At 35.5% G+C, this 24,134-nt stretch overlaps 1 protein-coding gene across 2 annotated transcripts in view; it reads right to left on the reverse strand.

Moving 5' to 3' along the window:
• The window catches only part of LOC113236330 (leucine-rich repeat-containing protein 24-like), a 154,973-nt gene extending 136,429 nt beyond the window's left edge, over positions 1-18,544 (reverse strand). For both annotated transcript variants that reach the window (XM_026472351.1, XM_026472350.1), the window contains exon 1: positions 18,336-18,544. The gene's annotated coding sequence lies outside the window, so the exon portion shown is untranslated. The remainder of the gene's footprint in view (positions 1-18,335) is intronic.
• Positions 18,545-24,134: the final 5,590 nt, after the last annotated feature.

Raw genomic sequence — 24,134 nt, forward strand, 5'->3', positions numbered from 1 at the left:
ACCAATATTTAAAATAATTTATAGCGTCTATGAGACCTCACAACTAGGTTCAAGATGCATCAATTTTATTTATTTTTTTATGAAATTTTCTCGAAGTTTTCTTTTTTTTAATTTTACAAAAGTTTATTTTTATTATAATTATTAATACTTTGATCGAGCACTCGGAAAAAATTCCTTCGATCCGGCCGGATTCGAAACGACGTCTTCTAGCTTACAGACGCTATACCAACTAAGCCACGGAACGAACTAGCGGACCTCACGAATTTTTCTATGTGCTTGGGTCGTATCTTTGTATTTGGTTTTTTCAACGACTTTTTAGTCGTAGCGCCATTTCTGAGAAATCTATGAAAGTTGTATCACCCAGTTAGATATCTTTACAGTTACCAGTCCTGGCCAGAGATGTCGCTATTCAATGTATTTTAAATTTTTATTTAATTGATATTCAATTATTTTTTGTGAAATGATTCTACTAGTTTCTTATAATTATTAATTATTTATTTTTATTTTTAAATTGTATATTTAAGTAATCTATTTCATGTTAATATTGTGCACAATTTTCATCTGTTCCAAGTTGAAGAATGGTGTAGTATTAAATTAGTACTAAGTGTACGATAATGTACATGTAATTTTCAAGCTGTTATTGAATGTCACGAAGTGCACTATATTAGTTTTTTATAATTGTTAATAACAAAGATCGAAAACTTACAAGAAAAAAAACTTATATCCGGCCGGATTCGAACAGTCTTCTAACAAACCGTTGCAGGTGCATGCCAACTAAGCCACGGAACGAACCAGCGGACCTAAAGAATTCTTCTATGTGCTTTTGTTTGTATGTTTTTGGTTTTTAACGTCTTTTTATTCCGTGGCGCTATCTGTGAGAAATTTATGTCTTCTGGTACTCAAAGATGTACCTTTACAGCTACCATCGCTGACGAAAGATGTCGCTTTACTGTTGATGTTTTTATTAAATGTCACGATGTTTTACTGTCACGATATTCAATAATTTTTTTGTGAAATTGGTCTACTAGTTTGTTATAACTATGAACAAGAAGATCGGACACTAAGAAATTTAGCATTAAATAAATAAGTTGGTCGTAATAACCCCGCAATTAGGGAAATCCTGTATCACGGGTGCCATAAACACACACATAGGCAATCGCAAATTACACCCAAACTCACGAGAAAAATAAATGTACAAATATTTTTCTCGGCCCGAGAATCAAACCTGGGACCTCTGCATGGGAGATGAGCATGATAACGGTTCGGCCACAGGCAGTTATACTTTATAAAGCTCTTTGTTTCACACACATTGGGGTAAATAAACCCTCAGCTATTAAAAAAGGTTTTTATTATCGTCAATTTTCAGTTAACTCTCAGGTTCTTTCGGCCATTTGAGGCGATGATCGCAGTTAAGCGTTCGAGAATGGTCTATTAGCTCTGGAATGGAGTACAAATATTTGTACGGATAAGTTTTATGGCGATCGGGGCACCGAAAAGGTTTAACTATATCGTTATAATTGACTGTAGATGTGTATAAAGACATAAGGGCTAACATTTAAAGATATCAGGTTTTTACTTTTAGTTGTAGGGCCACATAAATTGAAAGAAACAGTTCAGTTTTATGATATCAAGTGAATGGACGAACGAGCAGTGAATCTGGTGGTAAGCGACACGCCTGTCCATAATAGTTCCAGGGCCGCTCAGATCTTTAAATCGCAAAGATCTGAGAGGCATTGTCGCTGCAGCTTGTCACTCTGAGACATAAGTAAACAAGTCCCATGTGCCTGTAATTTCACCAGCACCCATCAGAACGGAAATGCAGTATTGCTCATATTACTGGCTAAAAATAGTGTTATATTTCAACTTCCTATGCTTTGATTAATTCTGATTGTTATTTTATGCTATAATTTATATTTCACTTTAAATGCATGCCACATCAAAATAAGCAATATGTAAAATATTCGCATGCCAGGTTTTGGTAAAATGTACGATATAATAATAATATAAATAAATAAATATTACACCACATCACATACGTTGCTGTTATCCCAAAGTAAGTAATCAAAGCACTTGTGTTATGGAAATCGGAACCAACGACTACGCCATAAATACCCAGACCCGAGACAATATAAAAAAGTTAGTTTTCTACATTAACCCGGCTGGGAATCCAACAACAACAACAACAGCAGCAACATACTCCCCGCCAAAGATATTGCTCTGTACATATCTAGCAACGGGCAGAGTTTCGTCACCGTGTGTACTTTCTCCTCAATTACCCGCTCACGCGATCCATGCGTCTCTGGAAGCATACCACACCTAGAGGTGCCGGTGATGATTTTATGCCGATTTATCGGATATCGAAGTTATAACAGGTAAAAGAACTAATACTAATTGCTATTTCGGTAACTACTCTAGCAAACCATAAAGTTTTTAATGCCTGGGTCTGTCATTTAAACAAATAAACAACTTCAAAAATACGTCACGACAATCGTGTATGTTATTGTTTGGGCTGGTTATGTCGGTGTTTATTTATTGAAAACCGTAAGTTGCGTTTTTTAAGTTTACCCTGAATAGAAATGTTTATAAACTTTCATGGTAAACATTAGAACCACTCAAACGGAATATTATCATATTTACCCAAGTGCACCAAAAATTTCATTAGTGCTTATTAAGTGCAGGATTTGCGGTGTATTACTGCATTTGAGATATTTTTGTTGTAGTACGGAGAGTATTTATTTAGCAATGCAGAATAATAGTTTTTATTTTTAAAAACTTGTACTTTAACTGAATCCTTTTCTAATTGCGAAACCAAATAGTCGCCATTTTGCGGTAAGGTGAGCGCATCGCGTGAGCGGGCTTCGGTATCATTTACGCATCTCTTACAAATCCTTAAAAAGGTTAAAGGATTTGTAATGCCCAATACAGGATACAACCCGGGACCTCAGAGATCACGGTGTGCAAGCCACTTGACCACGGCCGTCGCCACTATACAATAATATCTTCATTGTAATCTACATTTTTCAGCGAATAAATCGACGCCTCCCACGTAAAGTATCGTATGTCAAAAATGCCAAGTTTACAGGGGAGCCTTTTAAAGTTCTGAATTCACTGAAATAAGCATAACACGTGACTTTAGATTTCTCACTTTTGGTCGGCAAATTTCGTTACACACGTTGAGTATCATAAAATCCTAGATATCGGCTAGATGATCTATTAGATGATCACTCTATGTGAGTAACAAGCTTTGCCGAATGAAACGGAGAACTTTAAAACACTCTCCTGTAAACTTGGCAATTTCGACATATGACACTTTACGTAGGAGGCGTCGAAATATCTTGTACTCTTCAAGAAGCTTCGCCTATCCCGCCACTTAGTATCGTAAAAAAAGAAGTGTCACAACTTGACTTGCTGTTCACCCATTACTTATAGATAAAGGGCTCATTTATATGACACGAATTTCATCGCGCAGACGAGTCTGGCTTGCCTTTGATCTACGCGGCGACCGCGCGGCGGCCTGGCGGTTGTATTATTCAGAGGAATTTAAATGTTGTTGCCTAGGAAATAGAATTCGGATTAGGCATTATGTACGTGAAAGCTTGGCACATAGGGCGCACAATAAGTTTCTGGAACTGGCCACTTACATAAACAATATTTAAAAAGTAATCACAACATTTGAAAGAATACAGTTATACAGTAGAATACAGTTTGTTTCATCTGACTGTTACTTGTGTTTATATTTGTGGCGTCATTTTAGAAATTGGTTGTCTACATCACCATGGATTTAACTCGTGAAAATTTTCGTAGTACGATTTTCTACGACTTGGTCGCCCGTCAACTGCTGTGAACAACAAAAACATCGATGCTGTGCGCCGTAAGATCAAAACAGACAGGCATGTGACATACCATGAGATTCGGGTATTTTTAAGCATAGGCATGAGTCAAATACAATCAATACTACACAAACATTTGGGTGCGAAAAACCTGTGCTCTCGGTGGAGACCACACAATTTTACTGAGGCTCAAAAAACGGATCGCGTCACTTGGTACAATGCCATGCTTATCAGATTCAACGAAGAGGCGTCAAATTTGGTGTGGGACATAGTAGTAGGTGACGAAACATGTATTTATAATTACGATCCCAAAACAAAGCAGCAATCGTGCGTATGGGTCTTTCGAGATGAGACGAAACCAACCAAAGTGGCGCACGTGCAAAGTGCCTCTAAGCGGACGACTGCTTCTTTTTTTAATAAAATGGAACACGTGGCTACTGTTGCTTTGGAGAGTCGTTGTACCGTGAGTAGTGATTGGTACACGACTATTTCGACTGTCCCTACGTATACAATCGAAACTTAAAATACACAATTTTTTATCAGCGTAATCTGCATTTAATAGTTTATCTTTCGGTTGCAATAAAACATAACAATTTATTAGTTTTTATTTTAACAACACGTAAAGTATCAAATGTCTGCCGCTGTTCCCTTGTAAACTCGCGTATTTTCAATTTTCATCCGTTTAGGCGGGAAATGAAAGCGCGGGAAACTAAGTGAGCCGGACGCAACTAGGACTATCGATTATTTACGCTGCCCGCGCCGACCACGCGCCTGTTATTTGTCATTTATTGGTTGTGAATGCGATAAAATAATTATTATGCGTTACATATTTTAAGTGAATAAGTGTAACTACTATTTCAAGATGCATAAAGGACCTACAAGATCATCCAACGTATTGAATTTTGTCAAAATGGAAGTAATTCCAACCCAATCCAAGTACAAAACACTGTTCCAGGCCAGTTTTTTACATTTATTATTTGATCATAATTATAATTAATACCCACTATGGGTATTTACATTATATATATTAAGTAAGACAAAGCTATACGCACTGGATTAGTGAGGAATTGTAAGTATTTTCATTTAATAATCTGTTTGAATTCTCTTTTTTACGTATTACCCGAATAAACCATCGAAACTCGAAGTTTCTATTTTATACAACGGAGTTTTAGCAATAAGTTATATCGTAAATCGTAGTTTCAATACTTTACTATGGAAACCATTCTAATGTTTTAATCGAAACTGTTTGTTGCCATTATTTACATAGCAATATTATTTTTATCATCATCGAATGTGATAGTTTCGATTATTTACGTAGATAAAAATGTTTAAAACATCACCAGAATTACCAGTTTCGGTACTTAACGTTGGTGGAAAAGTATACAATTCTCTGGGTACTAGTAGATACTTCACAATTTTTTTTTGTTTTGAATTTAATTTTTTTTTTAAACAATGTAATTTATAATGCATTTTTGATTTTATTACCCTTATCATTAATATACAGTATGTTTTTTTTTTGCTAAAACAAAGGATACTAGGAAACTTCTTAGGAACCATTATAAATCTTTTTATTTGGTCAAGCGTGAGTTCATAATTATAATACTTAGAAAAGAATAAAATGTCATTTTTTAAATTTTGATTGACTCAGTTTTTTGTAAGGATCATTTAATTGTACCGAAAGAAAAAATCGGGACTGCAGAAGCGACAAACTTAAATTGAAATGATCCTTACAGGAAAAAGAGCATACTTCATATTACATACTTCTAATTCTGATTCATCAGTACGAATAAGTGAATTTGGATTTCAAGGCGCTAGAGGTCGACGACGAACTGTCGCCAGAACAACTTTGGCCGCCTGGCAATCACTGTAAAAGTATTTCACTCTTGTAAGCAACAACAGATCAAATTAATAGCGATAATATCGCAGTGATTTTACATAGCAATGAGAGAACTCCAATGCCATTTCCCATACAACCAAATTGTGATAATGCACAATCAATACCTGACAATATTTTGCCTCTAGCTGCAGATTCTCCACAAGTGTTGACGAAATCATCGTACGATAGTTATAAGAACTCTCCGAATGGCTGATATTGGTATTCCAATTCCTAATATCAATATACCTAAACACAATAATGATTTTTTGATATAACATTTTTTTGATTTAAACTTTCATGATTTTCACAAATTATTTAATTTTTAGTTCGGGCTTTAGTTACGTATAAAATATATTTTAATTATCTCGTCGTTTTGAACGTATTGTAACTTCTATGGTCTCGAAAGGACTGAAGAGGCGAGTGTCAACATCTTCTAGCCGTGTGAGTTTTTCTAACTACCCGTACTTGGTTTTTATTATATACTTGTGCACTAGGGTTGTCACTAGACCGATACACAACACTCACGATATCTGGCGACTTGTAGGGCGACACTTGATGTCGTTTACATTTGCTGATGACTGGATCCCACGACGATGAAAGCTTAAAAACCGTCTTCTCTGTTCAAATTACGGTGCTTTTTCAATTTCAATAGCTTCACGTACTATTGTGCTATAGTGATGATGTTATGTAGAAAGGATCTTGGGATTATGAAGGTCAATCCAGTGGTTTGGTCCTGAATCCAGCAAATGCTCGGCAGTTGCAGACTTATTGAGCGGACGGTTCCTAACAGCCGCGACATATTTTTTAACTCTTTTTTTTTTGTATCAAGTGACGGGACGAACAAGTCGTGCGTCTGATAGTAAGCTACACGCCTGTCCGTAACAGTTGCAGTGCCACTCAGCGCTTTAAATCTCAAAGATCTGATGGGTACTCTCCTTGCGCTCATCACCCTGAGACATAAGTGGACAAGCCCCATGTTCCTGTAATTTCACCAGCACCCTTACCTATCAAAACCGGAACACAGTAATGCTGATATTACTGCTTGGCGGCAGAAACAGGTAAGAAATAAAAGTTAAATAGGACTCTTTCCGCTGTGGCGCTTTTTGTCTGCCCACTATTTCAATCTCCGGGTGTTTAGAATATTGATTGCAGTTGCCTATTTTCTAATTATATTTCGCACAAAATTCTGAGAAACTCAGAGGTGCTAGTTCCGGATTCGAACCCACGACCTTCTGCTTGAGAGGCGGTAGACCAAACCTTTACGCTACCATGGCTTTTCAGGTCATTCAATTACTAAAAAAATATATTACTTTTCGTTTCAATAAGCTGTATTAGAAGACCATTTTGTTTTAATTCATTGATTGTTCTTTTTCTTCATGATAAGCATAATATGCTCATATTATATTATTCTTAAAATTGTGTTAATAATTTAAATATCTGATAAAAATGATTATTAATACTAAATGGGGAACTTAATTACTAAAAAAAATATACAGCTTTTTGTTTCAGTAAGCTCTATCAGAAGATTATTTTGTCTTCAAGAAAGTATTATTTTAATGTTTTGTTGTAATTAGTTAAGTCGTAAACTACAATCAGACATCGTTATGCAAATCGTCTAGAGACTGATTATCAGTATGTTCCTATTTAGTACTAAAATGTTGTTTCGAACAGTCTATTATAGTTCATAATTATTTATTTTATTTGATGTATGTTTCTTTATCTTCCACTTAATTTTTGAAAACATTAATTCCTTTAATATTAATTGAAATGACAAGTCATTAATAACAGTTTCCATAGTCACAATTTAGACAAAAATATACAACGATATTAATTGTAAACTATTAAATGCATCACATTCGATATAATTCATTCTTTCAATTCCGAAGAAAACTATCAAAACTGCAAGATTCGATCCAATTTCTTAAGTGTATTCGAACGTAAGGAATCGAATCAGAAATATCTCAAAAACTCCGAATTTTAATCTAAGTTTGATTGACGGAATCAAAGCCTATCCAAAATTTAACATAACATCAAAAAAATTACAATCTTATGATCTAAATTTAATGAAATATCGCAAAAAAACACCAGAAAATCTTGTAGCCCTACTGTCAAGTAGATTTTCGACAGTATACGTCGCCGTATCATCTTGCACCACGATAATGCCAGTTCTCACACGGCCAGACAGACAAATGATTTCTAAAGATGAACAACGTTGACCTTATGAGCCATCCCGCGTCCCGACCTGGTACCTCGTGACTTTTATTTATTTCCAAAAATTAAAAACCAGTTAAGCGGTCAACGATTTTCATCACCTGAAGAGGCTGTCGTAGAGTATGAAAAATATGTTTCAGAGATTGTTACGGAGGAGTGGCATAAATGTTTTCAAAAAGTGCATTAATGCTAACGGAGAATATTTTGAGCATTGACCATTTGTAATATGTTTTTCTTATTCATTCCGAAAACCTATAGTGCGCCCAACGTAACTGACTGATCGCCGCGCGGCTGCCGAGCGAAAACTCGCGTCGCGTAACTGGGCGCTAAGAACCAACTAACGCAGTAATTATATCAAATTATGACTTCCATTTTCTCAGTCCGCTTTACAAACATTACATAAAACTTTACTTACCATTTTCTATGAAACAAGATACTCGCTTTATCCGACTAATTAATGACCTAAACCAAAGCATTTCGCAGCGTTTTGTTTACAATTAACGATTTCAGTTACACCTACAAGGCCTTTTGGTAACTTATTATTTTCAATTTTGCTTCAGAAAATAATAGTACAAAAAAAAACTTTTTTCTTTGTAACATTATATTGTCTATTTAAATATAGGCGCGAATGTTTTATTTTAATTCATGAAAAACGCCCAGAACTCGCAAATCATTATTATAATGCTAAGCCTTATACATCTTTATAAAGCCGTCAAGAACTTGCGGTTAGGTTGAGATGTATTACCTCATCCAACATATTCACCCGACATAGACAAGAAGACTTAAGCTCTTTTCGTACATCCATGTATTTGTGAAAACATAACTTGTATAAAGATTTACTTGTAACCGTGTCAAACAAGCATATTGATTTTTCATGCACAATTTACTTATATACACTTCAAAGATTAATAAGGTATAAACATGTTATTTTTACAGCATATGGATTTAACAAATCAGTCTGTAGTTTCAACCATCAGCTGCTCGGATCAATTTTAATGATAATAATTTGTTAAATGTGAAACGTAAATAAAAAAAACTCCAAGATCATAGAACAATAAGTTAGTTAGGGTTTTGTCTACCCGCAACTTTAAATTTAGGTGTTTCTGTTATTAATATTAATTTATTTAATTAAAACACGTCTTTGTTACAACACAATCCCTTGCATAATTTTAAACTGTTGGTTAATTTGAAAACGCTGCTGGATTTCATAGAAAGGTACTCGAAACTGTATTTTGTTAGTATAGAAACCGTCACAATTACAAATTTTATTCTTACCTTACTGCGATGCAAACAAAATTAATGTATTGATCGTTAACGTCGCGCCTGGAATACCTTAATTACCATTAACTTGGAGGACCTCTAACTTTGCATTTTCTTGTAACTGTTTTTGTGAGTTTAGGTGGTATGTTGAGGAACTTCAACTGTTATCTAAGATCGGCGTGAGTTGTTAGTAAAATATAGTATTATATTATCTGTGGCAAAACCTATTAATGTTTTTTTAAGACATCAAGTAACGGGGCCAATAAGTTGTGCAGTCATGTGAGCATAATGGCCCCCATATTCGGTATGATTTTGTCTTCGTGATCCATCTCGTTTCAGATTGATCGAAACGACGAATCGATAACGTCGATGTTTAATGCTGTCAACTTGAACGCCAGAGTTGGCAACCTCACTAATACTTACCTAGTCTCTAAGTAGGAAATTCCCTGTATGAATACCATCATCATCATATCTCTATCTCTATCTCTCCTGAAGGAAAGTGACGATGAGGTCGACAATGTAGCATGCACATCTAAATAATGCCTATTCACTCTCGCCTTGAAAACGTCCAAATTATAGCGTTCGGGGAATAAGTCCGCAGGCAGGGAATTCCACTCTCTAGCCGCTCGCCATATATATATCCACAACATAGAGGTGGAATCCCAGCCTACGTCTAGTCCCAAGATGATGGAAAGGGGAAGCCGGAATCAAATTATGCTATTCCATCGCACTCCGTGATATATCCTCTAGAATAAAGATACGACTATGTTCAACGCTCTGCAGCTTCGCCTCATTCCGAGTCACCTATAAGCCTCTTGGTACGCTTCTCAAATGAATCCAATGTGGCCAGTTGGTATTTAGCAGAGCCATCCCATAAATGGCAGCATACATGTGCTTGGTACAGTTGAAGCAACTGCCCGGTGTGAATTATAATCCCTCAATATAATTCTCACAAATTCGTCGTTTCAGACTGTTTGAAACGACGAATCGAGAACGCTGTCGTTGTTTGAAGGGATGTCGTTGTTTGAGGGAAGGAAAGGATCCTGGCTATCGACCGAAATGAATAATCGTCTGTTGTATAAATATCTTCACTGTGTTCCAGTCCTACAGGCACACGGGATTTACCAACTTTATGTCTCAAGATGACGGACACAGTGCTCCTCCTGCTTTGCGGTCTTTGGGATTTAAAGCTCTGAGTGGTACTGTAACTGTTATACACAGCTATGTCTTGTACCACCAGGCGCACGACTTGTTCGTCCCTTCACTTGATACCATAAAAATAGAAAGGGACACAGAGCCGTTTTAGGAAAACGTACTTTGAAAGTTACAGAAATTGTGTTATTTACTTAAGTATGATTGAGGAGAATGTTGACTCTGCTGCATGAAAGGCGAGCACGATAAATTGGTTCAACCCTCTTTCCGCTCTCAATATTTAGATAGGTATCTATTTTTGAAATATCTACTAAGGGAGTCACCACACTTGTTCACACTGAATTGCAATAAACCGATTAGAAAAAAGTTCCGTATCCATGTAATTAGACCGAACCAGACAACGTCTTTTTAACACTTCTTCAAAGTCGTCGCCGCTTCTTTTATTTCAGAAGAATATTAACTTTGAATAGTATGTGCCACCCGTGGCCGCGTAGAAATATTTCCTCGTACAGGTATTAGAGGACTTAAAAGACGATTTAGAAGTACAGATATGGCGGAGGTAGCTGGCGCCATGGGCAACATGTTAGTCCGAAGGTTTACGAAATATACTGACAACGTTAAAATTACTTCATTTAAGCGTACCTACTGTTAGTCATTTTATACATGCAGCCTATGGGTCAACTACGCCCAAAAACCTCTCTCAGCGCCCTACGCGTGTTATATGATAATATGTTCAGGATGTGCAGTTTTTTTTGTAATATCAAGGGACGGGACCAACAAGTCGTGTGGCCTGATGGTAGCCAGTGCCACTCAGAGTTTAAATCGCAAATATTTGAGGGGCACTGCCACTGCGCCCGGTCACCTTGAGACATATTTTTCACCAGCACCCTCAAAACCAGGACACAGTAATGCTGACATTACTGGTTGGCGGCAGATATAGGTAAGGTGGCAGTACTACCCTGGACGTACTCTTCCACAAGCAGCTCTACTGCTATTAAATTAACTAGTACTGTTATTTATTCTACTGTTACAGATGCCACGATTCTGCAGTGCGTCGGGAATGTTCGCTAACGCTCGTGTTTATGGTTTTGAAGTTATTATGCGAAAAAGAGCGGCTTCTCAGATACGCAGAATTAGTGGCAGCGATAACAGTCTCCTGAGTGTTTTCAAGGATCTTTTCATGGGTACTGGACCCGAATGCATATTAATGTATACAAAAAAGAATAATTATTTGTAACACTAACCCTGTTTTAAGTTGTTCTGGTACAAACTGTTATGGATAAATGTCCAAAATATTTTTTTTATTTGATGTCGACACTCGTTTTTTTTTATGTGTCAGAAAACCACACCTGGGCTCAAAAAGTACTGTTTTAGGAAGTACCTAGGGTACTTCATCAAATTCAATTCAAAAGTTCATTTCCTAATTTGGTCCTATCGGGAATCGATCATCCAACGCCCACAGTGCAAACCGTTAGACAAACAAGGTCGTCAATAATTCTAATCGGCTCAAGTTGTTTTCGATTAATAAATAATACTAGCCTGAAAATGTTTTTTATTATTTTACTTCGTTATAGAAAAAAACTGGAGGAGACATGTAAAAAGAAACTCCACTAGAAAAATACCTCAACATAATTTTCTGAGGCAATTTTTCAACGCAGAACAAAATGTGTTTCTGTCGTCCTTTCTCTACGTAATACAAGACCAAGGCTCTTTTGTTTTTTGATAGTTTTAGGAACGCGTCAGTCAATGTTTTTGGCTGTTTAATATACCTATATCACATCCATGATTAAAACAAGAAACTTGGACTTGTAAGCCTGAAATAATTAGATAATATCGTGTTTTTATGTGAAATGTGAATGTGAAAGGTTGTCAGTCTAATATTGTCCATGTCACTGGAGATTGTAGACTTGATAACTAAAGGTGATACCACACTCGAAATCGGCTTGAGACGATTAGAAAAATTTACAACTTCGTTTATCTAAGATAATTTATAAAAAAGTTAGTTATTATATAAACATACATAAAAACCGGTGTGCAAGTACTCGACTACGGAGGTCGTCAAATATAGGCACTCAATTTAGATCCGGAAACAAAACTGGTTTACAAAACATTACATTAACTTTGCCATAAACTCACAATCTCATTACCAGTACAGTCAAACAATAATTTGAAGTATTGATTCTAAATTAATGAGGCGAAATAGGCTAAAAACACAAACGACGAATTATTGTTTACTGTAATAACTCTGAAAACCCGATAAATTATTATTGACGACTCTTATTTGACGACCCCAGTGGCACAGCGGTTTGAACGAAGGGCATTGGCTGAGGAAGTCCCGGGTTCGATTACTGGTAGAACCTATTTGGGAAAAGAACTAAATTGCTTGTGATTTGAGTGTTCCGGTAAGTGCCACTAAGTGAATTCCGTAGTTCTGGTATTCATAGTACAGGTTCTAAAATTCCTTAAATAATTGGAAAATGTCGTTATCTAGCACATTATTTACCTATTATTGAACAAATTAATTAATGAATAAAATATATTATCTATTGCACATTAAAAATTACAATGACAACATAGAGCAGTAAAGGAAGCATCACAGATGTACAACAGGCGGCCTTATTCTAAGTAGCAATTTCTTCCAGGCAACCGTAATTATTATTATGCAGTGGATTAACGTGAATAGATACTAGAATAGTTTCAGGTACACATTTTACTATGGCTAATTTATTATAATCAACTGAACAACTTACGCATAAAGAAACAACCGTTACGTGGTAAATAATTTCCAACCATTGACTTACAATTATATGGACGTCGGGTCCGCGCTAAAAAGTGTCCGAACTTATAGGGCGTTAAAATCGTATACAGAGCGTCATTCACGCTTTAGTCTTCGTTTGTTCGACTGACAGCGAAGCAAGCAAAATTAGACAGTACTGCGATGACATTACAATTTAAATTCAACGTTATAGCTTTTACATGTCACTACGTTTAAATAGGTTGGCTTGGGACATTTTTTTCGTGGTTTTGTATTAGACCCGTCGTCCATTTATTTGTAAGTCAATGTTTCCAACATATATATTTTTTTCATTTTTTTTGACAACATTACATACGTTGCTCTGATCCCAAAGCAAGTAGCTAAAGCACTTGTGTTATGAAAATCGGAAACAACGACGATACCACAATACATGAATAGGTTTTTTTAAATACCAAGTATAGGGACGAACAAGTCGTGCGCCTGGAGGTAAGAGAAAAGTCTATCCATAACAGTTGCAGTGCCACATGTGCCTGTAATTTCACCAGCACCCTGTCAAAACCGAAACACAGTATTGCTCACGTTACTGCTTAGCGGGAGAAATAGATAAGGCTACATCTCGATCTACACATTGACTCCATCGTTGCCAAAGGGTTTCGAATGTATAAATTCGTCATGAGAACTGCTACCGACTTCTCTCGTCTATCAACTTATCTTTATACATTAGTCTGATTCGACCTCAAGTGGAATATGCGTGCTCAATTTGGAACCCTTACTATAGAAAACACTCAGAACAAATTGAAAAAATTCAAGCTAAATTATAAAATATTTAGAAAAATTACGTCATACGAGGGTTTACTATCTAAGTTTGGAATGCTAACACTTCACAATAGACGAATGCTTCTTCAATCTGTAACACTCCATAGACTTTGTCACAATTTAATTGATTGCCCGGATGTTGTGCAACATATTAGATATAATGTACCAATGAGAGATTATCGACGGCGAGTGCGCTCCTACTCGTTGTTTAAAACGGCGACCTGCAAAACAAATGCTGGCAAGCGAGTTCCTCTACGTCGTATTCTTTCTCATTACAATGATTTGTTTAGCAATATTGACATAATCCATGTGCCTGCTTCTAAATTTAAAAAAGCTATTATTGATGCCCTGAGCTAATTTCTTATTTACCTTTTATTTATTTTAGTTTATTGGGCACTACCCATCACACACGACACTTTTAATTTTAATTCTAATAGTAACTTGTGGATAACGCTGTTGATTGTACGTGTACCTATGTTAGAAATATTTAACTCTGATTGTAAACATTTCATGTACAAGTGTTTGTTATCACTGAAAAATAAATAAATAAGGCAGTAGGGGCAAGACGCACTAAATATCGGATACTTTTTGAACATTCGAAAAAAACACTAATATAATATTTAAAAATTTATATTTAATGCAGTCACAGTCATTGTCTATCTAAAGACTTTACATTAGAAAATGAATTAAGGTTATACCTATGTTCATTTATTTTTATATAATTATTTTGTTTTTATTAGAAAAATCGACGATGCTTTCACATGTACCCTAATAATGGATTCCCGTACAGGGTATATATACTATTCAATATTGGATATTCAGTATAGGGTACACTATATTAACCAGGGCATGTATTTAAATGGTCCTTTTAAAATTCAACATTTAAATATGAAAGACACTATATAACCACTGATGTAGATACCCCAATATCAGATATCTAGTATTGTGGATACCCAGGTATCCAATATTGAGGTAACCACCTCCTTGTACAATAATCGGTTTCGAAAATTTCACCCTGCGCAATTATCGCTAAAATTCTGTATTCTATCTATGTGCCTAGCTATTATATAATACTGTCACAAAATATAATATCACTTACAATACTTTAACAGCGTTCTGAATTCAAGATCCGAAAAATCGTCGAACGGAATAATACAATTTGAATGTTGACAGCGAACTGAAGGCAAAAAATTGCGCAGACAACCATTGACATAAGGTCAATGCAGACAACTAACAAAATATTGGTAACTTGCATTGACGAAGTAGTTTTAGCTTTTTAATAAAGATGGTGTTGTTTAGTTTTCATTATAGCGGGGTATCCAGTATTGTGCACGTATCCAATATTTGGTATGTCTTCCTTACTTCCCCGGACGAACCTCACACAACTTACTCTACTGCTACTAAATATTATTATGCTAGTAAATATATTTGTATACAACTCCAAAAATAGCCAGTATGCCATATTTAAAAATAGCTTTTCTATTTATAGATGAATATCAAATTAAATTGCAATAACTGAGTAATTGTTTCGTGGTGGTGGTGTGGTGAAAAAAAATCGCCATTCGGTATCAAAGTTAGTTGTGTATACATTTTTCGTTTTCCATCGTCTTTTTTTTTTATTTTGTTATTAAATAGACAACAAAACAGACAACAAATTACATTGAATGAGTGAAAAACTATACAAGTGCAAGTTGCTTTACTACTCCTTCAAATACTCTGGATCTTGGAACAATAATATTTGGATATCCAAATCAATGTTTTTCATAGATATCTCGTTGTGAACACATTCTTACAAGGGGATTGTAAAAGGAAGTATTATTCCTGTATGTCCGCAAGTAAAACGTCTTGTTGGGTATTCGGGCCTCGTACAGAGAGTTATTTATATTAGATTTTTATATAAGAGTTAAGGAAAATCAATCTCACCATGAAGAACTTTATGCAAGTATGTGAGGTACTGTTTCTTACGGCGAACACGTAAGGAGGTCACTATAAATTCGACAAGTCTCTCACTATAGCCAACGAGGCTGCGGCCATAACCACATTTGTAACTAAGTATCCTAAGTGCTTTTCTTTGAACGCTTTCTACACTATCCGAATGGACTGAGTAGCAGGGAGACCAGATGTGTCAAATGCTTCCCATTGTTTGTCGGGTTAGCGGTGCTGGCTTGCGCCTGTCCATTAATCCGTAGTGTATGTATATGTGCTTGTTTAAAAAAATACTTTCAGCGTATTGTCCATGATATGTGCCCCAAAAATTTAATGTTACCCAGTAGCATTAGTAGTAGAGCTTCTTGTGAAAGAGTTCGTCCAGGGAGCTACTGCCACCTTACCTATTACTGCCGTCAAGCAGTAATGTCAGCATTATTGTGTCCCGGTTTTCAAGGGTTAAGGGTGCTGGTGAAATTACAGGGACATGGCTTGTTAACTTATGTCTCGAAGTGACGGGCGCAGTGATAATAACCCTCAGATCTTTGCGATTTAAAGCTCTGAGTGGCACTGCAACTGTTATGGACAGCTTACCATCAGGCGCACGACGTGTACGTCCCGTCACTTGATATTATATTTTTTTTATAATATTTCTTGCACAGGAAAAAGCACAGAATACATTAAATAAAAGGAAAAAACAAACAAAAGGTGCTGCTTATTTCTATGAGAAATTTCAATGTTTAATATGTATTTTAATTTTTATATCGCGTACAAAAAAATATCCGTATAGATTTATGCACATTGTTTTGTTTTGTGGCTGTTATGAATTATTATTTTTTATTTTGATAGTATACGGGTAAGGTACAATAAAAGCTTAAATACTAGAAAGTAAAGAATAAAAAGTAATAAGTACCAGGATCTCGGCTCCGACTACCTATTTACAGCCTTTGGAGTTGAAACCTTTGGCCCGTGGGGTCCCAGTGCCCTTCATCTGTACAAAATTTTATATAAAATATTAATAGACTGTCTAGGAAACCCTGGGTCTGGCAGCTACCTTGCCCAACTCATTAGCATGGCCATACAAAAGGGTAACGCTGCCAGCATCTAGGGCACCTTGCCGCGGGGACCCCATTTTATTAATATTATTTAAAAATCCTTTGTTTTGTTAATTGTGAATTTAAATGTGAAGTAAATAAATTAAAATGGGTGCATCAGGGACACCAGTGGAAGTTCAAGCTCTACCTACTTCAATAGGAGACAGGCGTTATCTTATGTACTCGTATATATAGAATAATAAAAAACAACTGATTTTTAAGTTGCAAAGAATTCCTTCCATTTTTCCACAATTTAATACAGAAATGACATTTAGGACAGACGCTGTGACTTAACCCGTGTCGGCCTGTTAAAATTTTAGCCGCGAATGTTTCTTATAAAATGTTTTAATGTTAAAAGGTAAAGTTGAAAAGTTGTCTAACCTCTAGAGACGCTGTTTATAATTCAATTTTAAATAAATTAGAGACTCGATTAATAACGCGAAATACATTAAAACTGTCGAATTTGGAAATAAGATCTCCTTAGTTAATTAAAGCTCTCCAATTGATTTTACTTTCAATTTTGATTATATACTTTCTTACATTAGTTACGCGGTTGATGGAAGAAAGTATACAATTAATTATAATAATTATATACATGTATATTCTTTATAGTAAACACAATTAAAGTTAAAAATAATAAAAGAGCTTAATATTTTCTAATTAGCTTTGATTCTAATTAGCTTTGATTCTAATTAATTTGAAACGCTCTACATTTTATGACACATTTCCACTAACTTCAATAACACTGTCACTAAATAGTAATGTAATCTAAAGTTAAGGTTATAAATATTGACATGTAGGTAACCGTGGTGCTTAATATATTTTAATTCAAAACGGTTGTGTACCGTTTTGAATTAATATGAAAATGGGGAAAAAATATTATTCGAAAATCTTCTAGATCTATGCTTATTTTACCTCGTAAGCAATAATTGCGTTTCTATTTGAAAATGCGAGAAAATGAAAGAGTGCATTTTTGCAAAGTACAGCGTATAAGAATTGTCTTTCAGTCAATAAAAAATTAAAATCTTTTTTCGTTGTCCTTTAATGCAATAATACCAAAGCGTTATTAACAAATTTCTTATTTACGACATTCAAAGATAAAAAAAAATAAAGCGATAACAAAAGTGAATAGTTGAGATTATTATGCCACACTATCCCAGATTTGACTACCGCATGAAGCCATAAAACACGTAAATAATCACACCCCTACGACCCAAATCCAGTTCTGCGATAAAATCAGAAAAACAACAAAATATGTCGCCAAAACAACTCGTTCATCAAAGAACCCTTATTCCTTTTCATTGTAACCCGCAAACACCACAGATAACAATAACAGACTTTCTTATTAGATAAGACGAAAATTTCTTGTAACAATAAGTCGCTTTTCCAACCACAAAATGCATTTTCATACTCACCATGGAAGGAACCGGAGATTCCTGTTGATTTTCAATGAACGTAAACAAATGCACATTCCATCGTCTACACACGGTAATAAGAGTGTAAATCGTTCGTCAAACTCACACGCACATAGCACATAACTTTTAAATTTTCGAATTTCGAACGTGATGTGTTGGGAGCGGGTGCGCACGGTCGAGCGCCGTCGCGACCGGGGAGCTTATGGGCGCAGGGCGTGCGTGGATCGTGGACCGAGTGCTAGGGATGGCCAGTTCTCTCAATACCTGTTATTTTTAACAAGTACATATTATTGTAATTCCTATAAATTTGTACACAAAATTTTTTTGTTGTATATTTATTACTACAATTTTACACTGATAATACTAAAGAAACAACTTTGTGTTTTATACATTTCTGTTTTGATAAACGTATTTTTACAATATTATTATTAGATGCATAATTTGAAATAAAATATTAAACTCTCAAAATGACCGCATAAGTCATTGACTTACAATTATATGGACGTCGGGTCCGCGCTAAAAAGTGTCCGAACTTATAGGGCGTTAAAATCGTATACAGAGCGTCATTCACGCTTTAGTCTTCGTTTGTTCGACTGACAGCGAAGCAAGCAAAATTAGACAGTACTGCGATGACATTACAATTTAAATTCAACGTTTTAGCTTTTTCATATTCCTTTACATGTCACTACGTTTAAATAGGTTGACTTGGGACATTTTTTTCGTGTTTTTTGTATTAGACCCGTCGTCCATTTATTTGTAAGTCAATGGCATAAGTTTATAAATCATGACATTACAATCAGACAGCGTTTCGTTTCAAATCTATCTATTGTTTTTTCAATCGTGTGAAAGTACAGCTTCGAAAGATTAAGCTTTTGTTACACATACATAGCCCAACACTATTTATCCTCACCGACCATTGTGTACCATAATTTCATACGGAATTCCCCATAAAAATATTTATTTTGCTGCGTATTGCGTATTGCATAAATTGCGGGCACACGTAAACGTCGGAATTACAAATTCGGTGTATCTACTTCTTGGTTATTTCGTGAAGAGTCACGCGGTTTGCAATCTTAAACAAAACAAGACAAAAACAATATGAGCTTGTCTCAGGAGAGGATTAGGGCATATTCATAGGCAGTAGCAGTGGAGCTCCTTGTGAAAGAGTTCGTCCAGGGAAGTGCTTAAGTCCTTAGTGCTTCCGGTTTAAATTACACGCATATGGGAGTTGTTTACTTACATGTCAGGGCATCGGGTAGGCTGATCTGGGATCAGGACCTGACTGAGAAGGTTCTTGTGCGGGCTTTGTGCCCTTCCCTCCTAATCAAGAGGTTGATAGAGAGGCTCACTATAAACAAAACTAATGTAGAAAGATATGAGGCTGATCTTGCCCACTCTTTATTAGCACCCGATACTCCATTGATATAGTCCGCTGCATAAACTTTTAAATAAATATTTTATACACTAGCTTACGCATGATCCCTCAGATTTCCCGACCTCACAATTTTTGCCCTACGTCCCATTTCTTTTGGGGTCGGTCCTCCTAGTCCTCTTGTATCAATCTAGGGGCCTACCACAAACACTTAAAACAATATTACTTTACCCATACATTGACTTTTCGTACCATAACGAGCTTAAAGTAAGCTTAATAATGTTAAAACTATGATGTTTTGTGACTATTCATTCGCTCAGTTCGTACTATCACGAAACAATATTATTTTCACATTTATTGTCTAAATATTGGTTTGTAATGATTAAAAGTTAAGATGAACTTATTTATTTTCATAAATATCTTCTATATTTTGTCTATTTTTTTATTTAATAGTGCATAGGAAATAAGATGTTCATTTCGTAAAATTATGACACCGACATCTATATGCTCCTTGGCGACACTAACAGTTGACACTACACTATAATTCCGTAACTATCAAGACTCAGCTTGTCTCATTTATTTTTCTTCATGAAATTGCGGAAAAATAATTGAAAAAACGTAATTTTCATACATTGTATTACATACTTTTCTTTTTTTAATAGTTGAAATTCTCTGGATGTGAATAACATTAAGTACTTAAACATTATACTACGATAAGACGATTCGGAATATCAATAAAGAAAGAGATGGCATTATATAGTTCATATAGCGTTATTTCTTTCCAATTTTTAGTAATGAATAAGATTGTTTTTAGAAAGATTATGGTAGGCTCCCTGATTTTTGACTTAGCTCAGGGTGTACACTCATGTCTTCATATCTCTTTAGACGATTCCCATCCAAATTCAGTTTCAGTTCCCAACGACAAGATTTTCTTGGTCATGTTATTTATGTATACTCGGTTATGCCGACGCAATCGATTTTCTGTTAGTTTTTCCTCTATATTTTCACTTTAGTTGCAGTATAGTTCCTTGTGTATATGTTTGTTCAGGAAATATAAACTCTAAGTGGCACTGCAACTGCTATGGTAAGGCGTGTCGCTTAACACCAGCCGCTCGAATTTTTCGTTTCATCTCATAATGGTCGCTCAAATAGGTAAGGTGGCAGTACTTACCCGGACGAACATTTTCACAGGTAGCTCTACTGTACTTAAATATCATAAAACTTTTCTTCTAAGTACACCAGCAAATGTTAGTTATACATTAAAATTTAAAATAATACAATATAATAATTACGGGTTGTAACAAACCTACTTTATGTAATAGACGGCCTTAAGCCTGATTGTTCCCTTTTAGTTCTCTAAGAATCCGCTAGATGGCATTGACCCATTTGGCGTTATTTCTGAATCGCGGTGTTAAGATTTTCCCTCGAATGGTGACTACTCGAACACAATTTTGTTAATGGGAAGAGAAATCTGAGAATACAGAGAGCTCATTAAGGCAACCAGGAGTTGAGTCCCTTCTTGGGAACTGCTACCCGGATCTTCTGATATTTCGTACGCACATATAGGGTGAATAAACCTCATCTCGCGGAACAGTTTCCAGGAGTCGAATCCCTTCTGGGAACAACTGCCCGGACCTACCGCATATAGGGTGAAATTGTATCGGCGACATACAAGGTGAAAATAAAAATCTTCTGAACAATTTGGAGTTTCACTTGGCTTGTGTTGGTAACTTCATCCAACGGACTAAAGAACCACCCTCCTTTACAGGGTGCTTTTATCCACTCCATGTGATTCTTTATTCCGATTCTATAAGACTACAAGTAAATATCTATAGTTTTTAGTTTCACATAAAAAAAACCTTTATAAATCCATAAGGCGGTAGTAAAGTACCAAAATCGAATAATACTATCGTACTGAATATATTTCCACAAAAAACTTATAGCAAAATCAAATCACAGAAAAAGGAGTTTCCTTTTCAGAAGCGACAGCGAAAGTTAATAATAAACTTTTATTTGCGACAAGAACTATTAACTTACTTCTCTAAAATAAGATTACTCTATGGTCCTTGCCTACAATTTGTTGTAACAAATTTGGTTCTACTACTAAATAATATCATAAGAAGATTTTATTGGAATAGTTAGTGCAGTAATAGTATTTTTCACTGATTCCAAAACAAGAAGGACTGTATTTGTTTTTGTGTGTGTTATGTATCCAGATTTGCATAACACACATACCTAAAACGTCAGTTCAATGCACTTGCATTCGCGCACCCCGGAACGCGCGCCCCGTGCATTGCAACGTGATCGATGCAAAACTCGTCATTTTAATTATAATTATGAGACACTTTTCTGCCCAACGTTCCTAACATCAGACGTAGACTAAATTCCTTTAGTTAAGATCTTTTTCGTATAAGTACTTTTAGACCTAACGTACCTAACTTCGGACGTTCTTAAAATTGTTTAGTTTAAGAAATAACTTTGTGGAAATTTAATATAGTTATTCATCATATTTTCTCGTCTTTACTTCATCTCCACTGCGGCCACCCTATATAATTTGTGTGTATGTAAAGCGAGTTCGTAGATTTTTTTTACGTTGGAAAGAAAGTATCTCATTAACGATCCCATTCAAATTTGAAGAAAATGTTCCACCTCTAAGGGTAGCAAATTAGAGGATGAACCTAGTTCACTGAATTTCAAAAAAAATCATTTATTTCGTAGTCTATATCCACTAATATTAATTAATGAGATTCCCCTGTAGAAAGCCTCGAGGCGCAGTTACCTGCTTGGTGCCGTGACAGCTGCACCCAGCGCCTCACCATCTAAGAGTCCCTTCCAGCGGCAAGGGTGCTAAGGATGCCATTCGTGCTGCCTCGTTGCCGAGTCAGAAGTGAGGCACAACGCTTAATAAAATCACTTGTGACGTCTGAACGATCACACGTGGCTTTATTGTATATACCAAGAGTACGAAATTAGATTATATGAAATTAAATCATCCGTTGGACCTCGGCCACGGTTAACGTGCCCGCTGTACCCGAGCCAAGCGACAATGTCGCGAACTGACGACAAAATGAGCTGGAGGAAAGAAAAAAAAGTATTTCTCCTTTTTTTTACCAGTACCTAGGCTCCGCCTACCGATTTACAGCCTTTGGAGTCGAAACCCTTGGCCCGTGGTGGCCCGGTGCCCGTGGTGCCCTTCATCGGTATACAAAATTTTATCTTCAAATTTAAATGGCGCCAAAACTAAGGAATCATCAAAATCGGTTCACAAATGCTGGAGTTATCGCGTAACATACATACAAAAAAAGAATACAGTCGATTTGAAGATCTCCTCCTTTTTTGAAGTCGGTTAAAAAATTAATAGACTGTCTGGGAAACCCAACTGCCGGCAGCTACCTAGCCCTACGCATTAGCATAGCCACAAAGGAGGAACGCTGCCAGCATCTTGGGCACCTTGCCGCGGGGATGCAATTTTATTCATATAATTTCATCCTAGTTTTACTTTCTAGTATTTAAGTTTTTATTATATATTGTCTTATAAATGCTATTATTTAAGAATACGAAATTATGATCATTTTCGATCCGGTTTGAACTTATTTATATAAGATTTACCAACATTTGATTGCATTATTACAATCTTAATAAATAACGTAAGCTTACACCTTAAAACTAAATGTATCAAACAGTGGCAGGTAAATACCACTTGCATTTAGTAAAAAAAAAATACGTAATTTAATTTAACATCAAGTAAAAAGGAAAATCAATAACAATTAATAAACAACAATAAAAAAGCAAGAAAAACTAAAATAATAACTAAACTAACGCATTTTGTGAACTTCACAAGAATAAAAGTACGTACTTCTAGAATCGAATTTTGTTGTTGCTTTGATCTATGCTTATTATGTGTATAATTATATTATAATACTAATTACATTACACAACATTAAATCCTCTTTACAGTCATAACTTACACCTACAGCTGTAATTACATTCACATTTGCTCATGCACTTACATGTTAAACAGGTTATTTTAGATGCACTATTTACACTTTACTATGTATATTATTATTGTCAATGTATAACTTTACTCATAGTCGTTATATTTTTGCTTTCTAATAACTTAATCCCTCTCGTTGGTTCTGACTGAAAACCAGCGCCTTAGGAAACTTTGGCATATGCTGAGTCAGCGCCGTTTCACTGCTATGACAATCATGTTTTGTTTTTTCTTTTATGCTTAATCTGTATTTGTGTTATATCAGTGAATAAAGTGTTTATCTATCTATCTATCTATCTACTTGTTGGGTAAATGAACTAAACGCAAGAAAAAAAAAAGGCATAATGACGCACTACTCACACTACATATACGAAATTATAATGTACGTTAGAAATAATCTTTCTTCATTTGGTACTGTAAATGTTTCTGTTATCCC

Source organism: Hyposmocoma kahamanoa, unplaced genomic scaffold (assembly GCF_003589595.1).
Source record: "Hyposmocoma kahamanoa isolate Upper Pololo Valley unplaced genomic scaffold, ASM358959v1 91, whole genome shotgun sequence".
In the NCBI taxonomy this organism is placed as follows: domain Eukaryota; kingdom Metazoa; phylum Arthropoda; class Insecta; order Lepidoptera; family Cosmopterigidae; genus Hyposmocoma; species Hyposmocoma kahamanoa.